The following is a 17262-nucleotide window of genomic DNA, read 5'->3' as shown; positions in this document are numbered from 1 at the left end:
GCCAAATTAATAACCTCGCTATAGTATTTCCTAATAAATATACAAGTAATATGATTTTCCAGGATTTTAAATGCTCGATATTTGTTTGCCAACAATATGTATGGGTATAATTGAAGAATAAAATGACGTCTTCTATATACATGACAAACATTTATTTGAACTACGAAGACGTTGAACAGCAGAGTAGAAACATGATATTACACAGCGCTTTGCACTTCTCTCTTACATGCAATACTCACCATTGACTTTGGCTAACTACATAGAAAAGTATTACGCAGCAGAGAACTTGCTTAACATGCGCATGCGCTAGGGGAATCGACGGCGGTTGCCAACAATAATTTTTTATATAAATAAATAAAAATTACATGGTTGTGCACTAATCAGCTTTTATGTTACTGAACGAAACTCCCGGCATCTGTCAGGATGGCCGAGCGGTCTAAAGCGCTGCGTTCAGGTCGCAGTCCACTTCTGTGGGCGTGGGTTCGAATCCCACTTCTGACAGTGAGGGTATTTTTTGTCGCGTTGCCAATATTATTTACTGTTGTATATTAAGCATTTTGCTTGTTTTTTTTAACTAAACCCAAAGGAATGTAGTAAGCAGTGCCATTAATTGTTTTTTTTTAAATATGCTGCCAGTTCTGCAGCTTGATGCTTATTAATTTAAAAAATCTGATGTGTACACCACATTATTTCCTTGTATCGAATATTAAATTTTACGCAATTTTCCTGCATTTCAGTCAAACATATTGAATTAACAGGTAACGAATTTTGATTTGAAGCTACTTCGTGGATAGTGCATAAACCACAATAGAATAAATGCACTCTTTCAAGTTCAATATATTTAATTACCACAGCGACATTTTGACGCTAGGTTAACTTAACATCATTACATCTTATTCATTTTATAACTCAGAGTGCACAAAAATTACATGATCTGAAGAATTACCGCAAGTTATATTCAAATACTATAATAAATCTAAAACGATATATAAAAGAAATCAAACAAATAAAAATCAATCAGTTTTTCACAGGCGATTCAGCACCCCTTACCTAATGCGCATGCGCTACTAATTAATTCAATTCTCACTTCGCGGCAAGACAAAAATACATAAAATTTCAAAATATTTTCATTAAAATTTGAAAGACATAGAACAATTAAAAAACAATTAAACAATTTTTACAATTCAAATTGCAGTTTCAACGCAAAAACAAGCTAATAACTTATAATTCTAGAGTGAATTAAGCATAATTTAATTCGCAATAATAAAAGAAGTCGTTACGTTTTTTGTTGCGAAGCTTAATTTCCCAGATCGGCAACAAATCCACTATTCTGCTAAGTTTCAAATGTAAACAAACATGGCGGCCATGGTAATCAAAAATTAGGCTTAACCGCAATTAAAAAACTTTTAAATTGTTGATAATTTCACAATAATTGCATGCAGGTTAACTAAATGCATAAAAATTTAAACCAGAACAATATAATTCAATCTTTTTAAATCAAAAAATGCACAATTTAAAAACATATAAGAATAAAGAAACTGAGATCACTAAGCCACTTTTGGCGCGACCGATTGCAACCAAAATGCGAGGTGCACATTTACATGTTACAGCAGTCCTATATGCAAAATTTTAACATTCTAACGCTAGTCGTTTTTCAGTTATGCGAAACACTTACGTATTCACAGACGCCCTCGAAAAATTCTCTTCAGAATTCATTTTAAATCAGTCTTTTAATTTTTTTTTTTTTTTTTTTTTTTTTTTGGAGTAAAGAGTCCTTTATTCTGTCCTTACGTACTGATGTCTCGCAAAAATATCATTAAATTGCGTTCGATAGCGGTCAAAATGGATATTTTCGTTGAAGTATGAATGCCTGAAGCGTTTTCGCGATTACAATACTTCCTTTTTACTTCGTACAAGGAAGTAAAAATGATGAGCAAGATACCTAAATTTCTCTGAGCTACCTAAGATAAGTCACTTCTATAAATAAATACCAATTTACTAAAAATAGCAGCTGTCGCTAATGAAATAGTATACCTAATTTGTATATTTCTAAAAATTACGTAGTAAAGTTTCTTTTTTCCCCTTTTTTTGACTTTTATTCCTTCTTTTACCCTGTAGCGCAAAAAAAAAAAAGTAGTTCTCTTTCTTGGACTAAAGAAAATTAGAAATTCCTTATTCGTGATGAAGAATGAAATGAATACGGGATCTTCAATTTTATTAAGTTAATTAAAACTAAACTTACTTTATGATTATGTGTCTACTCTTTCAGACATTATACTCTAGGGCTTAACGTGTTGGGATTTCTGAGTGGTGTAAGGTACTACATTTCAGGTAGCAGTCTATGATTTGCTGATTTCTAACAGTTGATCAGTCCCCCCCCCGGGAATGAACGACTTGTTGTTTACAAATATTGATCGTAAACAAAAACCACTTGTTTATTTATAGATTGTTATTTATAAATAAACAAGATATAAATATTGGTTGTTACATATAAAATTTGAAGAGTTAAATCACTTCTAAATTTAATGTAAATTTTGTATTTTTACTTTATTAGCCCTAAGGGACCCAAAAGGGCTATTAGCTAGAAAATTGCATTTTGTGGCGTTGCACTATAAACGGTGAATTCCTTTTCAAATCTTGCCACCAAATATTATCGCCCTGTATTATGTTTAAAGGAATTAAATAATGAAGAATGCGTATGAATGTATGTAAGTTTCTCGCATTATGAAAAAACGACGGTACCTAAGGCCATCAAATTTTGAATAAAGTTATCCTCCACACGAACATGGGCACTTGGAAGCTCGAAAATTAAATTTCGAATTTGCTTTATTATCTAATTCAATTTTTTAAAACTTTAAAGAAGTCAACGATTTCAATAAGAGCAATGGGAAAACTGTTCCGGAAAAAATATTTTATCTCCAGCGCGCGAGGCTGTCTATCGAAAATTCTAAAGATTTGCTATTTTTAAATATTTTCTGATATTGCCGTTGAATTGAATTTTATGTGGTTTAAGTAGAAGAATTTGATATTTAATAAATAAAGGTAACACATAAAACTTTAAAAAAAGTCACTTTCGGGGTAGTATAAAATTTGAAAGATTTCAGTTTTTATTATTATTATTATTATTATTATTTTATTCCTTTTACCCTAATTGGAACTTCTATGTTATAACGGCCTAAGCGAGAGATGAGAAAATAGAACTACATAAAATAAATCAATCTAAACTTCGTCATTTTAAAAATAATCTTATATTATATACATTACAGCTATTTACTGATTATAAAACAATTCGCATTTCTTTATTATAAAGCAATGCTAAATTGATTTAAAAAATACAATACGATAAAATATATTTCTGTGAATATCCTGACTGCCTACTTAAAGGGAGACACTTTCACTAGCGAAGCATAAGTATCATCATATGTCTACTTCTTTGTGTATCTTCTTAAAATTTTCATTGCGTACAGAGTATAAGGTATTTCTCCCGCCTTTTTAGCATGCCTTCGCGGTGTGGTGGTCTGCACGCTGGGCGCGTATTTCAGAGGTCATTGGTTCGATTCCTGGCGAAGGCGATTGCTCATTTTTCATCTCTCCGGCTTTCAAAAAATCCTAACGTTTCTACAAGGGTTGGGCCAAAATATCATACCATTCAATCACCTCATATATTTTTTTAATATTACATTGTACAATTATTGTTAAAAATGCCCCCTTGGGTGCTTTTGTTCATAGATTGACTAATTTGCAGCAAATCAACAATCCGCGAAATGGCAGACAGAAGTTGTGTTGAACAGAAGTTGAAAGGTATAATGCTTTGTGACGAAACGAAGAGTGTGGTGGCTACACTAAGGCGTGTTCATGAATACTTAGTGCAAGACGGGCTCCCTGCAAACATACCACTCACAGATTGACTGTGTCAACAGTTGGAAGCAACTGTCACTGAGTTGAAGAAGAATGAATGGCGCCCATAAAATGTTCGCAAGCCTGGAAAATGGCAACAGGTCTCTCTTTACGCATTCAATGGTTCATGAAAGACGGAGCTCGCCCACACGCTACAAATGTTGTTCCTGATTTCCTATATGAGATGTTAAATGTGCGCGTAATGTCACATCGCTTTACTAGACGCTAACAAGATGGGAGACAGTGGCATTTACGCAGCCCCAATTTTAATCCACTTGATTTCTTTTTATTGGATACGATATTTGCTAGGAACTCTCAAATGCAACGCAACTGATGAGTCTTATTGTACACCTGTCTCGTGCAGTCATGGAAGACTGGCGCCCAAGGACTCTGATAAGTGCAAAGGTTTGCTTTGCAACAGGTATTGAAACAAAATATTGGTCGCACTGAAGTATATTCTGTTCTAAACTCCCTTGTTTAGAGAGTTAACTATACATTCATTTTGTAATTATTCGAGGATAAATAAGTTTGTAATAAACAAAACAAACTACATGACGTTTTTCTGAGTCACCATGTATATATGCTTGGAATAGTTAGTGCTATCTAATCAGTTTAAGATAGTGTTCCTTTGATTCTGTCTATACTTTACTCCACTCTGTATGAACAGAAAATAATTTTAAGGGGACGGTGGACTTTAAAATAGCTAAAAATAAACCAAAATATTGAATTTAATTTTTTACTCTCGTAATATTCTATATACGTAACTACATCGTATGCAATAAACTGAATGCAAATATTCTATTTCGAGAAAATGTTAAAAAACCTATTTCAACAGTTATAATTTATATATTTGCCCAAAAGAAATGTTTATTTCTAAAGAAAAGGCTAGAAATGTCAGGATTGACAACTATTAATGAATTTAACTTTAGTTATGTAAATGCTATACGCGTAGAGCATGGGGAAACACGTTTTCTCTATTCGTTGCAAAAAAAAAAAAAAAAAAAAAAAAAGCGAGATCAACATCGCTTGAAACAAAGCAAAAAGAGAAGTTTACCTGCTTGGAAAGAAAAGATAATAAAAAATGTTGTAAAGCATCAAAAGATAACGGAAATACGACAAATGAAGGTAAAACATATGGTGAGGGTGAGTTTTTAAAGTTTCATTGGATATAATGCATAAATTGTTTCTGCCTATAACTTTGAATCACATACCAACTTGAGATATGTTTATATATTTCACATTTAATATTATGAGATTAAAAATAGTTAAATGATACGAAAATGTTATCTAGTGTTTACAAACTCATATTTAAAGTTAATTTGCTGTTCTCATGACCATGTATTAAAGGTAAATTTGAAGAAAAACTTTAAATTCGATTTTCACAAAAACAAATTTTTGGCAAAGTTCCTATGTCTTGAAAATGCTCCATGCGACTCATTTTTAGTTCAACATGAATGATATTTGGTAAAACCTATCTTGTTATATGTTACAGTAGAACTGTGTATGCATTTTTGGATATGAGGCTATTAAGAAGTTAAAACTTGTGATAATGTTTTACAAAAGGTGATATTTTTCCGAAAACTGGGTTTAAGTTCACAAAATTCCTTTTTAAAATTTCTTTATTCATCATATTCAATAACGGATACATAAAATCTTTTGTTAAGTCTTTATAACTAACTAAAAGTTAAAACTAGAGAAAATTAGAGCGCAAGGAGCAATTTTAACCTTTAATTAAAATAATTATTTGTTTTAAAAATGTTAATTTAAAATAAATTGAAATTTTGAAAATATATTTATAAACTGATGTTATAATATGTATATGTGTAAAATTTCTTGTTGAAAACACAAAAACTTAAAAAACAAATTTTTAAAGTCCACCGTTCCCTTAAAGAAATCTGCTTTAAATTATTTGTAAGCCTATCTTTCGCTCTATCTGTGATGTCAAATCTATAAATACGGAGAATAGCATGTTTCCTTTTCGAGTTTACTTAACAGTTAAAAGCGTAATAAAATAAGGATTTTTATTTTTTATTCCCGAAGTTTATGTGGAAATTTATCGTTATGTGCTTGTCTTCTTAGGAGAACTTTTTTGTTTATGATTAATTCACCTTAGAGAGCCTTCAGTACTTATTTGCTGTTGTAGACTTTGATCGAATCTACGTGAGTCGAAAGATAAACTATAAATGAAAGCAGCTTCATCTAAGAGGGAAAGGATGCTAAAAGAAATTTTGTGGTTTGTTAACTTAACTATTTGTTGGTATTTTTGTCATTTGAGACGGATTATTTTGTTTTTATATGTATTGAAGCGCTGCTGTTATTTAATTTAATTTTTACAAAGCGATAGGACCATAGATAACTCTGAGAAGATTTAAGCTATAACAGAACAAAATTAAATTTTCGAGTAAAATTAAATTACGACTAAACGGAGGCACAGTTATTTTGGAAGCAATTTATTTTTCATAAGGACATCTGAAATAAAGTGGTTCCGAGCTAATTAATGACACTCTTACGAAAGTGTGTTATAGAATTCTGTAAAAAAATCTAGTTTTATACTTCTTTAGAATACTTTAGAATTATAAGCCAAATTTTCTATAAATTATTTCAGAGATTTTTTTCTACTGTTCTATAAAACTTTAGATACAGAGACAGAAGAGATACACCTCAAAGTAAAGCATAAAATTCAATCAAAGCAACTGTCTTGCGTTTGGAGTACATTTTAGTCAAGACTATATCTATTTCGATCAATATTTGGTCTTGCCCATTTCTTTGCTCCTTATGAAGAGGGACCTGTACCTGTTTGCCCCCGAAGTCGATAGAGTCTTGATTAAAATCTACAAAAAACAAGGTTTTTGCTTTGCTAATTTTACGTTTAGGTACAGCTTGTATATAACTACGCATGAATGCTTTATAATATTATGGTGAGGTAATCTAGACAGATTTGTGCTGAGACTCTATAAAAATCTATATAGGATTTCTGAAGTTATTACATATAGAATCTTAGATATCAGTCACGGTCGCGGCTCTTGGTCTTTTAACTGCGGTTCATGAGTAGACCATAGATCCATGGTCCCTTAACAGGTGAGTAGACCATAGTCATGGTCCCTTAACTGCGGTTTCATCAGTAGAAGGCAGTCTTTTGGTTCCTTAAATCCGACCTTTTAGCCGGAAAGAGTTTTGTTTTCTATACATCTCTTTTAACTGCGGTTCATGAGTAGTTCATACTCTTTTAACTGCGGTTCATGAGTAGACCATAGATCCATGGTCCCTTAACTGGTGAGTAGACCATAGTCATGGTTCCTTAACTGCGGTTCATGAGTAGACCATAGATCCATGGTCCCTTAACAGGTGAGTAGACCATAGTCATGGTCCCTTAACTGCGGTTTCATCAGTAGAAGGCAGTCTTTTGGTTCCTTAAATCCGACCTTTTAGCCGGAAAGAGTTTTGTTTTCTATACATCTCTTTTAACTGCGGTTCATGAGTAGTTCATACTCTTTTAACTGCGGTTCATGAGTAGACCATAGATCCATGGTCCCTTAACTGGTGAGTAGACCATAGTCATGGTTCCTTAACTGCGGTTCATGAGTAGACCATAGATCCATGGTCCCTTAACTGGTGAGTAGACCATAGTCATGGTTCCTTAACTGCGGTTTCATCAGTAGAAGGCAGTCTTTTGGTTCCTTAAATCCGACCTTTTAGCCGGAAAGAGTTTTGTTTTCTATACATCTCTTTTAACTGCGGTTCATGAGTAGTTCATACTCTTTTAACTGCGGTTCATGAGTAGACCATAGATCCATGGTCCCTTAACTGGTGAGTAGACCATAGTCATGGTTCCTTAACTGCGGTTCATGAGTAGACCATAGATCCATGGTCCCTTAATAGGTGAGTAGACCATAGTCATGGTCCCTTAACTGCGGTTTCATCAGTAGAAGGCAGTCTTTTGGTTCCTTAAATCCGACCTTTTAGCCGGAAAGAGTTTTGTTTTCTATACATCTCTTTTAACTGCGGTTCATGAGTAGTTCATACTCTTTTAACTGCGGTTCATGAGTAGACCATAGATCCATGGTCCCTTAACTGGTGAGTAGACCATAGTCATGGTTCCTTAACTGCGGTTCATGAGTAGACCATAGATCCATGGTCCCTTAATAGGTGAGTAGACCATAGTCATGGTCCCTTAACTGCGGTTTCATCAGTAGAAGGCAGTCTTTTGGTTCCTTAAATCCGACCTTTTAGCCGGAAAGAGTTTTGTTTTCTATACATCTCTTTTAACTGCGGTTCATGAGTAGACCATAGATCCATGGTCCCTTAACTGGTGAGTAGACCATAGTCATGGTTCCTTAACTGCGGTTCATGAGTAGACCATAGATCCATGGTCCCTTAACAGGTGAGTAGACCATAGTCATGGTCCCTTAACTGCGGTTTCATCAGTAGAAGGCAGTCTTTTGGTTCCTTAAATCCGACCTTTTAGCCGGAAAGAGTTTTGTTTTCTATACATCTCTTTTAACTGCGGTTCATGAGTAGTTCATACTCTTTTAACTGCGGTTCATGAGTAGACCATAGATCCATGGTCCCTTAACTGGTGAGTAGACCATAGTCATGGTTCCTTAACTGCGGTTCATGAGTAGACCATAGATCCATGGTCCCTTAACAGGTGAGTAGACCATAGTCATGGTCCCTTAACTGCGGTTTCATCAGTAGAAGGCAGTCTTTTGGTTCCTTAAATCCGACCTTTTAGCCGGAAAGAGTTTTGTTTTCTATACATCTCTTTTAACTGCGGTTCATGAGTAGTTCATACTCTTTTAACTGCGGTTCATGAGTAGACCATAGATCCATGGTCCCTTAACTGGTGAGTAGACCATAGTCATGGTTCCTTAACTGCGGTTCATGAGTAGACCATAGATCCATGGTCCCTTAACTGGTGAGTAGACCATAGTCATGGTTCCTTAACTGCGGTTTCATCAGTAGAAGGCAGTCTTTTGGTTCCTTAAATCCGACCTTTTAGCCGGAAAGAGTTTTGTTTTCTATACATCTCTTTTAACTGCGGTTCATGAGTAGTTCATACTCTTTTAACTGCGGTTCATGAGTAGACCATAGATCCATGGTCCCTTAACTGGTGAGTAGACCATAGTCATGGTTCCTTAACTGCGGTTCATGAGTAGACCATAGATCCATGGTCCCTTAATAGGTGAGTAGACCATAGTCATGGTCCCTTAACTGCGGTTTCATCAGTAGAAGGCAGTCTTTTGGTTCCTTAAATCCGACCTTTTAGCCGGAAAGAGTTTTGTTTTCTATACATCTCTTTTAACTGCGGTTCATGAGTAGTTCATACTCTTTTAACTGCGGTTCATGAGTAGACCATAGATCCATGGTCCCTTAACTGGTGAGTAGACCATAGTCATGGTTCCTTAACTGCGGTTCATGAGTAGACCATAGATCCATGGTCCCTTAATAGGTGAGTAGACCATAGTCATGGTCCCTTAACTGCGGTTTCATCAGTAGAAGGCAGTCTTTTGGTTCCTTAAATCCGACCTTTTAGCCGGAAAGAGTTTTGTTTTCTATACATCTCTTTTAACTGCGGTTCATGAGTAGACCATAGATCCATGGTCCCTTAACTGGTGAGTAGACCATAGTCATGGTTCCTTAACTGCGGTTCATGAGTAGACCATAGATCCATGGTCCCTTAACTGGTGAGTAGACCATAGTCATGGTTCCTTAACTGCGGTTTCATCAGTAGAAGGCAGTCTTTTGGTTCCTTAAATCCGACCTTTTAGCCGGAAAGAGTTTTGTTTTCTATACATCTCTTTTAACTGCGGTTCATGAGTAGTTCATACTCTTTTAACTGCGGTTCATGAGTAGACCATAGATCCATGGTCCCTTAACTGGTGAGTAGACCATAGTCATGGTTCCTTAACTGCGGTTCATGAGTAGACCATAGATCCATGGTCCCTTAATAGGTGAGTAGACCATAGTCATGGTCCCTTAACTGCGGTTTCATCAGTAGAAGGCAGTCTTTTGGTTCCTTAAATCCGACCTTTTAGCCGGAAAGAGTTTTGTTTTCTATACATCTCTTTTAACTGCGGTTCATGAGTAGTTCATACTCTTTTAACTGCGGTTCATGAGTAGACCATAGATCCATGGTCCCTTAACTGGTGAGTAGACCATAGTCATGGTTCCTTAACTGCGGTTCATGAGTAGACCATAGATCCATGGTCCCTTAATAGGTGAGTAGACCATAGTCATGGTCCCTTAACTGCGGTTTCATCAGTAGAAGGCAGTCTTTTGGTTCCTTAAATCCGACCTTTTAGCCGGAAAGAGTTTTGTTTTCTATACATCTCTTTTAACTGCGGTTCATGAGTAGACCATAGATCCATGGTCCCTTAACTGGTGAGTAGACCATAGTCATGGTTCCTTAACTGCGGTTCATGAGTAGACCATAGATCCATGGTCCCTTAACAGGTGAGTAGACCATAGTCATGGTCCCTTAACTGCGGTTTCATCAGTAGAAGGCAGTCTTTTGGTTCCTTAAATCCGACCTTTTAGCCGGAAAGAGTTTTGTTTTCTATACATCTCTTTTAACTGCGGTTCATGAGTAGTTCATACTCTTTTAACTGCGGTTCATGAGTAGACCATAGATCCATGGTCCCTTAACTGGTGAGTAGACCATAGTCATGGTTCCTTAACTGCGGTTCATGAGTAGACCATAGATCCATGGTCCCTTAACTGGTGAGTAGACCATAGTCATGGTTCCTTAACTGCGGTTTCATTAGTAGAAGGCAGTCTTTTGGTTCCTTAAATCCGACCTTTTAGCCGGAAAGAGTTTTGTTTTTTATACATATTTTAAATAGTATGAAATGGATTTTGACCGAAACTGTGCAAACGCGCTACGTTTCTTTGTCAATCAGCAATTTTATTTTTTAAATTACAAAATCTGTAAAATATTTGAAACGATTTCGAACTGATCATTGCTTATCATCACAGTAACAAACAAAAACAAAATGATAGATAATTTTGCTTTTGTGAATTATTATCGTGGTTGAATTATTTAGAACAAACGATGGTCAAATAGCACAAGATAAACTTGAAAATCATTTAAAAATATTACATTTCTTATTTTGTTTCTCAAATTTATTTTATTACAGGTAGTTTTCCTGACAGATATTCTATGTAATCCCCTTACTTCTCATAGCTGTGATCAAGTTGTCTCTGAAGATTTCTGTTATTTGTAGATTACTGCTCTTATTCACTTCTCAGTTGGCTTGGCAGCAACTGAAGAAAAAAATCTCTTTCAGTGAGGGATTATGCTGCCCATGCTGTCCATTGACTGTCTTAATTTGAGAATGAATATGACGTGGATTCATGTGCAGGCTTTGTAATGAGGGAGATATGACTTCCAACTTGAATTTAATCAGCCAAATTTGTGAAAACCTTCCTATATACAGTTGTGCACTGAAGTTCAAAATGAAACGTCCACCCCTCAGCAAACCAGGTGTTTCCATATTCAGGTGAATCCATTTTGACCGCTCTCGAATCCATTTGAACGAATTTTTGTTTGATATTTATACGTAACGAAAGAATAAAGGACTCTTTTTTTTCTCCAAAATTGTTTAAAATGGATTCAAAAGAGATTTTTTTCGTGACGTCTGTACGTATGTACACACGTCCCGGCTCTAGCACTTCAGCATTTTAATTCATATATATTGGTAAATTGTGCTTTTTTTATTTAATAGTGGTTGAATTATGTTGTACGTGTGTTCCAGTTAAGGTGTTTATGGCTTGTTATGGTTTTATGGTTTTTATGGCAGTTAATCTGGATGCAATTGTTGGAGAATTATCAACAATTTAAAAGTTTAAGTGCTACTAGGCTTAACAAAGGCATGCTAAGAAGCCGGGAGAAATACCTTATAAACGGGTAGCTCAACGGACCTATTTCCTATTGATCAGATAAATTTCAGACACTGCAAATCTTTCGAAATTTTGCCATGAAGACTTCCATTTTAATGTGCGATCAGTTATTCCTACAGCTATCATTCGTAAAACTCTTGCAGACTCCTCTTTCATAGACTCGTCACTTCTATGCGAGAACTGAAGAAGGCACTTGCTGTCGCCTTAAATTTTCAACTGAAAATAATGCAAATTGTGTGCAAGTTGCTTATTCGTTAAGGATTATCAGGTGTTACTATAGGACTTATAGGGAAAGTGCAGCAGATCTATCAAAACTGATTGAAAGATTTGTAGCTGGTCCATCATCAAACAAGCTTATACCAAAAGGTATGACATAAAATAAAACGGGGAAAATAATATGAATGCTTTCAGATTTTATATTACGCCCAAAACGGCTTTTTTTCATTCACATACATACATTATACACGTTTCGAGAGCATTTGAACTAATAGTCCTTTGGGCTAAAAATATAAAACCAACCTGTTTTTGAATTTCCGATAGACAGTCTCGCGCACTGAAGATAAAAATATTTTTCCTCCCCCGTACAGTGTTGCCATTGCTCGCTTTGAAATCATTGAGTTTGTTGATCAAAAATTCGTTAAAGTTTTGTAAAATATGAAGCAAACAATAAAATAAATTCAAAATTCCGGCTTCCAGGTGTCTATATTTGGGTGGAGGACAATGTTATTCAGAATTTGATGGCTTTAGGTGCTTTTCTTTTCACAATGCGAAAACATGAAAATGATGCAGTCATGCAAATTCTTTATTGTTTAATTTCTTTAAATATAGTACAGGTTAGTGGTAACAATTTGAAAAGTGATTCAGACTTTTATAATGATTCAACACAAGATCCTGTTCTGAGACTAATAGCCCTTCTGAGGTTAACGCTCCTTTGGGCTAAAAATTATAAATCATGTACAAAATGCAGAATTATTCATTCTTTTATTAATATGTTACATTAATGGACTTGAACTGTCATTAAGTTGAATTATATAAGATATCCTTCTTCAGTAGTGGAGTCCATACTTAAAAGTGTCTTGGGATCATTAGTTCATGTGAGCACTGGAAGATATTTTCTCAATCCGGTTTGAAACGAAGTGGCTTCTAAGATAGTGTTAGTAACATCAGTATCTGACCAACAAATACGAACCTATAGGAATTTTCTTGATAAATTCGATACTAGGGGCACAATTTTCATTCTGACTGCAGTTATCAGTTTCTTGTGGCGTTACCCTACGCAGTATCCTAGAAATGACTCATGTTCACGAGCTTCGATTTCGCTATATCTGTATGCAATACGTGACTAATGAACGTGTCTCAAACATTACTCTACGAATATGTGTTGTTTTTAACTTCCGTTAGAAAAACAAAAAGTAGATTCTTAATTTTATTGAAGATGATGAAGAAAGGCAAAATTTATTTGGCATTAGAAATTTTTTAATAATGCAAAATATGAAATATCGTTTAAGAATACAGCTTAAAAATATATCTGTATTTATTAAAATTATACGAATTAAATTTAGGAAATGAAGTGCATAATTAAACACTTGAACTTTGAGGCTAATTTTCTCAACATAATTTGACAAACATATGTGAGTAAGAGTTCAGATTTCAATTAACAGTACAAAATTCAATAACCAATAATATCTGAATAGATCAACTAGTAGTGAATAGATCAACAGACATATCTAAATAGATAACTGAAGACATTTGAAAAACTCAACGTTGATATACCATGAGAAGTTGCTCAAGGCATCCAGTAGTAGACTATCTATGCCTAGAATTATTGAAATGATTCTAAAGTCAGTTCCGAGAACTTTCGAGAAATCGCAGCGCACTGATAACTTGAAAATTCTGGCAAAGTCACGCTGGGAAACAATCGCATTCTTTTTTAAAGAATGCTTCTATTGGGCATCAATGAAATTAAACTTTTTGAAGATTTGACTTAAAAGATGTAACGATTACGTAAGATTCAAGTGATGAAAGAAGGCTAAATTTCAGTTTTGGAATTTCAGATATTTTTTTGGAAAATTTGAAACCTACCAAGCACACGATTTAGCACTCGTGTGTTAGTTACTTTCGATCCGGATTTGTATTTCGTATCACGGCGAACGAGCTGGCTGCATGGAAATTATAGTGGTTTTTCCTATCTGCAATACGAGCCAGTATCTGAATACGAGCCAGTTTTCCTAAAAAATACTCCACGAAGGCATCCCTCTTCATAGGTACATAGCCCTCGAGTTCCTTTGACTTGCCCATTCTTAGAAAAAATTAAATGTAACTGACAGTTGAATTCACATCTAATTATTTAATTCAATTATTTAAAGTTGAATTTGATCTCAGCATGATGATTATCGCATTAATTTTTACGCAAATACTTAGAAAGCTAACTTCGTAATTTTAAAATAAATATCCCTTTCTGAAATAGCAGTCTCACAGAAGCGCGATCTGTCCAGCGTCTAGGTCTAGAGGATTGCTTATGATTAGAGAAAATCACTACACCTATTTTGCGAATTAGTTTTTTATGCCTCATTCAAATTTACAGGCTTTTTACATTATTGTATTTGCAATTATTGGCATCAATTATTGGGCATCTTTTTATCTCAAAGGCATTTTACATTATTGCACATCTTTTTATGATTTCATCTTATATTTACTGAGAACATTCACCATTTAAACAAAGGAAGACTGGAAATCAAAATCTTTCACTTGTTTTTCTGAAAAAGAGATATCCACTTGCATTTTACAACAGTTTCGAATTTGCATATTGAAGGAAAATATTTTCTTAAAAATACAGAAAATATTTTCTTTAACTATACATATATTTTCTTAAAGCATAAAGATGGAGAAGTAAGTATTATGTATTTATATATAACCACATTCCTTACTTAGAAATATGAAATTCTCATTAATGTAACTTCAGATATTTTTTTTCCATTTCATATGTGATTCACTACTTTTATAATGATATAAATATGAACTTGTAGCTTTTGGAAAATCTAGTGCGGCTGTCAAAATTTCCGTAATTCCAAGATGCAACTCCTATGGATATAGAGTTTGTCCGCCCTTGTATTATACTTTTGACCATTTAACCATTTCTCCCGTGACTGACCCGCCGATTTGAAAAGTGCCGTCAGGGCACTTTTCAAAAAGGGTTTCCAAACCCCAAAAAGGGTGTCTCGTCAACAACGAGACACCCTTTTTGGGGTTAAAATATGTCCTGATTATTACCCTCGAGATAGTCTCATCGCTTCATGTTTTCGAACCCGTTCTCTCAAATGGGACGAAAATAAAAATAATAGATTTATAGCTCAACAGGTTACGGTGTGTTCAGAGCGGAGCTGTACCAGGATCATACAAACCAAAGTTCATTTAAAAAGACGGTAAATAGGATTGCGCTTCCAAACCCTTTCAGCTGGGATTCCAATGGGAACTACTGGTAGTTTGAAAGCGTGACTTTAAGGGATCGTCTTTGTTTATTTTTAGATCCTGGACTAGGGATCACAATTTTTTTAACCTCCTTGGTACGGAGACGTTCTTCTAAGTCCTTGAGTGTGACAAATAGACGGTTCAAGCTGATTAATCTCGAGCTTCTAAGCAATTCCTGACAGTTGTTGATAGGGGGCAAGGAACATTTCTATCATAAACTGAGACCAGTTTCAAAGCCAAAAGATAAAAGGTTTACATTTGGAGGGAAAAGGTCAATACTATTTGAGTCTTCTTAAGACGGTGAAGTGGTTAAATGAATGGATTTCTTTATTTAGGTTTTCAGATTTTTGTTATTATCAGGTTTTTAATTTGTTCTCTACCTGTCTGTCAAGTACATATGCCTTTTAAATTTCTCTCAAGTATATATGCCTTTTAAATTTCTCAAATTGCGCTACATGTTTTGAAACAAAGATGTATAAATCTAGTTTCTGCTGCACAAAGTTAGTCGCTACTTTCAATAACACTGTAGCTCTCTAACATTACTAGACACTTAGCAGCTTATTATTTACCATGATTTAAAAGTTTCAAAAAGCTCAGCATTCTAAAAAATTCCCCAAACACCCGCAAAAAATTTCGGCTTTTTATAGTACTTGCCTATTCATTTAGAAAATCGTACAATAATTTTATGGAACAGAAGTTTCAATACGCTTTCTTTAAACATTTAATAGATGCAATAAAGAAATTTGTTTTAAAATTACCTTAGCATGTATTTACAAATCTACATTGAAATATTTTTATTATTCCTGAAATTCAGTGTTTATCCGCAAACTGCGTATGTGATAAAAGTTCCCTAATGACGGTATATTTTTAGAAATGACAACATGTCTTACATCGGCTGATCTAGAACTTGAAAGTTGTTTACAAAACTGATCCCTCTAAGAAGGTTCAGTTACCCAGGAAGGGCGCAGTAAGTTCAGTTAAGGCCAAACGAGTAGGTCGTCTTCTCCTGCCAGGAAAACGACGGATAGCTTACGAAAACTAAAATGATAGAATTAAAATTTTTTGCTGTTATAAGTACAAAGAAAAACATGCAATTTTTTTCGGTAAGTTTATGTACGCAAAGCAGTTGAAATGGCAAGTCAACAAGTTGTTATTCTGGCAACTAGAATAGTTTCATATTATGCATTCTATACCTTTTTATTGATAAAAATGAAAATTTGAAATAAAATGTAACATAATAGATACACTGAAAATCCTTAATGAAATATGATATCACTATAATTAAAAACTACATGATTGAACACCATCAGCTTCGAATAAAAATTCAGTATGTGCCATATTATTTTATCAAAATTAATAATTTTCTTTTGATAACAGATTTATTCTTTTTTTTTTTTTTTTAATTTAACAAAAAGCTATATGATCATTTTTTTCTACTTCATATTTCGATTAGACTCTTATGCAAAATACAAAATCAGACGGCAATTGATGAATACGCACAGTCTCTATTAAAACTCTTCGTAGTAAATTTTGGGCTTTATTATGAAAAACAGTATATTTCTCATAATGTTCACGGCCTACTGCATATTTGCGAAGATGTAAAAATGTTTGGGCCGTTAGATTATTACAATACATTTAAATTTGAAAGCTATATATCTTCTATAAAAAAAATTTATTGGAAAATTTCCCGCTCCATTGCAGCAAATAGCAAGACGAACTCATGAACTGTTTAATCATATCGTAGCCATGAATAATGATTCAATCAACGTAACCGACTTAAGTTCAGAATTTCAAAATTTACACACATCTGGTCTACTACTTAAAGGTTATTAGATGTTTAATTTTATTATTGAATTTTAAATACAAATTAACTGAAGTCAGAACTGAATTTGTAGAATAATTTAATTATGAATATATCGAAGAATTCAGTTTTGGGCTATTGAATGGTTAAAAATGATCGAAAGATTTTTAATATTTTAAAGCAAAATTTTCTCTTAT

At 34.2% G+C, this 17262-nt stretch overlaps 1 long non-coding RNA gene and 1 other non-coding gene across 2 annotated transcripts in view; both read left to right on the top strand.

Annotated features, from left to right (window-relative positions):
- LOC118190214 (uncharacterized) overlaps positions 1-17262 on the top strand; it is a 283997-nt gene that overhangs the window by 230062 nt on the left and 36673 nt on the right. The gene's annotated exons all lie outside the window — the stretch shown is intronic.
- TRNAL-CAG (transfer RNA leucine (anticodon CAG)) lies at positions 418-501 on the top strand. Its single transcript has one exon. It is a non-coding gene; the product is annotated as a tRNA-Leu (tRNA).

This window comes from Stegodyphus dumicola, chromosome 10, assembly GCF_044657685.1.
Source record: "Stegodyphus dumicola isolate Sdum_Otavi_A_Nest chromosome 10, ASM4465768v1".
NCBI lineage: Eukaryota > Metazoa > Arthropoda > Arachnida > Araneae > Eresidae > Stegodyphus > Stegodyphus dumicola.
This window is presented reverse-complemented; position numbering and strand designations above follow the sequence as displayed.